Source organism: Cryptomeria japonica, chromosome 8 (assembly GCF_030272615.1).
Source record: "Cryptomeria japonica chromosome 8, Sugi_1.0, whole genome shotgun sequence".
Classification (NCBI taxonomy): Eukaryota; Viridiplantae; Streptophyta; class Pinopsida; order Cupressales; family Cupressaceae; genus Cryptomeria; species Cryptomeria japonica.
Genome location: NC_081412.1, coordinates 713,477,965 through 713,482,731, shown reverse-complemented (window position 1 = coordinate 713,482,731; position 4,767 = coordinate 713,477,965).

Genomic DNA, 4,767 nt, shown 5'->3' with positions numbered 1-4,767 from the left:
CTTGATGCCTTCTACAAATGAAGTGTCTCCAATTTATGCCTTTTAATTTTATATTTGTAAGCGTTTATCTCATGTTTTCTTCTTAAATACTCCATCTTCTCTATATAGAAGCATGTATCTCTTCTTTTTTTGGATACTCATCTTCTATGCATGTATTTCAAATTATAGTTATTTTAAATACCTGATCTGTTTTTTAATATAATCATTATAGATAAGCATGTTTAATTTATTGGGTTTTTTTTATTTTTTAATATAGATTATTAATTCATTCAATCTATAAGAAAAGAAAATATATTTTAAACATAGATTAATTCAACCAAAATCACTATATATAACAAATATTAAATAATATTATTTAATATATCTTAAATGTATATATAAACATATAAAAGATTTGTTTTATTTCATGAAGTAAAAATTAAATAAATATTTATTATCTAAAATAGTTTTAAATTCAAATAAAGCAAGTGCCACATAGTGGCGTGTACTTGCCATCATAGTATTGTAATAAAAATATTTGTTCTAATTTTTAATTATTATAATTTTGAATCATTTTTATTTTAAAATTATATTAGAATAATTATATTTATGTAATATTAAGTACAACTCTTATTTTAATAAAATAATATAAACTATCAATTGCACTTTGGTGTGCAATGGGTATGCCAAAGAGGTGTGGATGGTCAATAGGGGAAAATTTGGTCTATTTTTTGGATAAATTTGTGTAGTGCATGAGGTCGATTTGTGGCCATGATGTTGTTTATACAACAAAGACCTAATTGAGAGGTGATAGCTTAAAATCAACTATGCATCCAATTACAAGGATTCAATCATAATTGAAATGAAAACTTTGAATTGAGAAGATAATCAAATTTTATTTGCAACAGGGTCGTATTATCTTTGCAATAGGGTGAATGCAAGAGTGAGGTTGAGATAGGGCTTGAAAAAGAGATATATAGAGGGGTAAGAGTGAGAGAGAGATTGATAAAGAGAGATATATAGAGATAGAGAAGAAGAGGAAGATATAGTTGGAGTCGAAGATACAGATGGAGAATGGGGAGAGGAAGATGGAGAGGAGAGAGATATGAGAAAGACAGAGAGACAGGGGAGACAAATATATAGATATGGAAGAGAAAAATAAATTGTTGGAGAGGGATGCAGATATAGAAAGATAGAGATAGAGATAGAAAGTGATATAGAGAGAGAGGGAGAGATATAGTAGTACAAAGAGATATAGATAGAGGGATAGATGAAAGTAGTGATAGGGGGAGATAGATATAGAGAGGAAAAGAGATATGGATATAGGGAGAGTTGGGGGTATGTGCACCAAGTTGTGGTACCAAAAGAGGGTCTTAAAATGCCACTTTTTTCTGAAATCAACAAAGTTTGAACTTCAACGATAAATTGAAGATAGTTAGACTCCAAATTTGTAGATGCAACAAGAACAAGAGTCAGAGTGCTTCGAGTCTACTTTCTAAACTACTAATTTTTTTTGAAAATGGTGGAGATTAAGGGCTTCAAAAAGGGCGGCCACAAAAAGTGGTCTTGTTTTTATGCAAAAAACATAACATAGCGTCTGTTGTGGCCCCCCTAAAATGTTTTTTTTTTTTTTTGAATTTTTAAAATCACTTTGGTGAGAAATTAGCTAACACCTTTTAGTTTATGCCAAATTTTTCAGCTAGTTTTTTAATGAGTATATGATTTTTTACTAATTTTTGAAGTGGACACATCCTGAAAAATAGAAATTTGAGCGTGCTCCCCCCTAAAATCATTGATAACTAATCAAAAATCAAAATTTTTCTTTTAAAAAATTGTGTAGAATGGAGTCTAGTTTCTAAAAATGTAAGTTTCTTCAAAATCCGATGAATGTGTAAAAAACTATAGCCAAAATAGTGCATGTTCGTTTTTGACCAAAAATGAACACACTAACAAAAGAAATTATAGATGAAAGCCTTAACAAAATCAAAATGTGAAAATAATTACATGCTTGGATAGCTAAGAGAGAGATTGAGGTCTATATGGTGTTTGTTTTTGGTTTTATTGAAACACATGCAAACCTGATGGAGAGCACGACCAAAAATATGTGAAAATTTTCTAATCCTCTGTTAAAAACATGTCTCGGGCTTGAAATGGTCGTCCAACCCTTTGGGTTGGATGCCCAAGTACAATCCAACCCAAAGGGTTGGTGGTTTCCAATGCAAACCATTTGGTGAGTGCCAAATATGGTGCTCGCCAAATGAAAAAAATTGACTTTTCCCATTTGGCACGTGCCAAATGAGAAAAGTCAACTTTTTCATTTGGCGAGCACCAAGTTTGGAATGTCCTACATTGTCCAATTTGAAGGTTTTGTGATGAAAATTTTTCAACTTGGGCACAAGTTATACCCATCATGAGAGGAGAATATATACATGAAATATAATATTTAAGTATAAGTCGCTTTAAGTTAGATTTCATGTATATATTGGCAGGATAATTGAGAGTGGTTTCAACTCTATAGGAGCTATAATGTAGATTCTTGTTTTTAGAGGATCATATTGAATTTCAAACTTAGTCAAATTTCAGTAATCAACATTCTCCTATTAGCATTCTTTAGATCTGTATCTCACTATCTTTATCTTCCCTAAACTCTACACCTATCTCTCTCCCTCTCTTGTCTCTCTCACTTCTCTCTCCCCTCTCTAGGTATATCCCACCCTCTCTACCTTTCATCTCTTCCTTGTACCCTAATTTATATCCTTGACTCCCTTCCTCTCTCTTCTCTCTCACTCTCTTATTATTTCTCTCCCCTCCCACTCGTTTCTCTTGTTCACTACCAATCCCTTCTATCCTCTCTCTCCCCATATCTAGGGCTCTCCTTCCCTCCCTATTCATCTCACTACCTCTCCCTCCCTATATTATTACCCACCTCTCTCTCGCCCTCTGGGTTTCTCACTTATCTAATTGTCCACCCTCTAGTTATCTCCCTCCCTCTCCACCTTTCTCTCCCTTTCCCTTGCCCCTATCTATTTATGAAAAGTCTCCCTCTCTTCTCTCTCTCCAAACCTATATCCATCTCCTCATTCTCTAGGTCTCTCACTCCCTCCATTTCTACCTCTCCATCCATCCCCTCTTACTCGTCTCTTTGTTCTTATATCTCTTCTCTTATCTCTACCTTCCCTCTCTAGATCTCTCCCTTCTTTTCTTCCCCTCTCCATTTATATCTCCTTCCCCCACTCTCTCATTATCTCTCATCCTCTCTTATTCTCTATCTTCATTGTCTAGTTCATTAACTCTCCAACCCGCCCTCTCTCCCCTCTCTAGGTTTATCCCTCCATTCCTCTCCACCTATCTACCTTTTCATATAGGTCTCGTTACCCACCTCTCTTTATCCCCCTCTATCTATCTCACTCCTCTCTTGAAATCTAGGTCTCTCACCTATCTATATGTCCCCTCTATAGTTCTCTCTATCTTTCTCCCCCTCCTCCTTAACATATGACCCATAACAACACCAAGTGGTGTCCTAAGGGGTCACAAGACACCATATGACCCCTTAGGACATAATATGATGCCTGACAACACCTAAGGAGTCATATGGTGCCCTAAGGGCACACCATATGACACCTTAGGACACAATACAACCCATAATGACACCATATGATGTCCACATGGGTCATATGGTGTCCTAAATGGTCATAGGACACCATATGACCCCTTAGGACACAATATGACCCCTAATGACACCTAAGGGGTCATATGGCACCATATGACCCCTTAGGACACAATATGACCCTTAACGACATCTAAGGGGTCATATGGTGTCCTAAGGGGTCATAGGACACCATATGACCTCTTAGGACACCATACAACCCATAACGATACCATATGGTGTCCTAAGGTGTCATAGGACACCACATGACCCCTTAGGATACCATATGACCCATAACAACACCATATGGTGTCCTAAGGGGTCAGAGTCAGATGACCCCTGAGGACACCATATGAACCATATTGACATTATATGGTGTGCTAAGGGGTCATATGGTGTCCTAAGGGGTCATAGGACACCATATGACCCTTTAGAACACATTATGACCCCTAACAACACCTAAGGGGTCATATAGTGTCTTAAGGGGTCATAGGAACCAATATGACCCCTTAGGACACAATATGACCCCTTAGGACACGTAAGGGGTTATATGGTGTCCTAAGGGGTCATAGAACACTATATGACCCCTTAGGACACCATATAACCTAGAACGCCACTATATGGTGTCCTAAGGGGTCACATGGTGTCCTAAGGGATCATAGGACACCATATGACCCCTTAGGACACCATACAACCCATAACGACACCATATGGTGTCCTAAGGGTCATAGGATACCATATGACCCATTAGTACACAATATGATCACTAATGACACCTAAGGGGTCATATGGTGTTCTATGGGGTCATAGGACACAATACGATGCATAACAACACCATATTGTGTCATAAGGGGTCATATGGTGTCCTAAGGGGTCATAGGATACAATATGACTCCTTAGGACACAATATGACCCCTAACAACCCCTTAGGGGGTTATATGACACCATATGGTGTCCTAAGGGGTCCTGTGGTGTCCTAATGGGTCATATAACACCATATGACCCATTAGCATACCATAAGACCCCTTAGAACACCATATGACCCCTAACAACACCATATGGTGTCCAAAGGGGTCATATGGTTTCCGAAGGGGTCATATGATGTCCTAAGGGGTCATATGGTGTTCTATGACCCCTTAGGA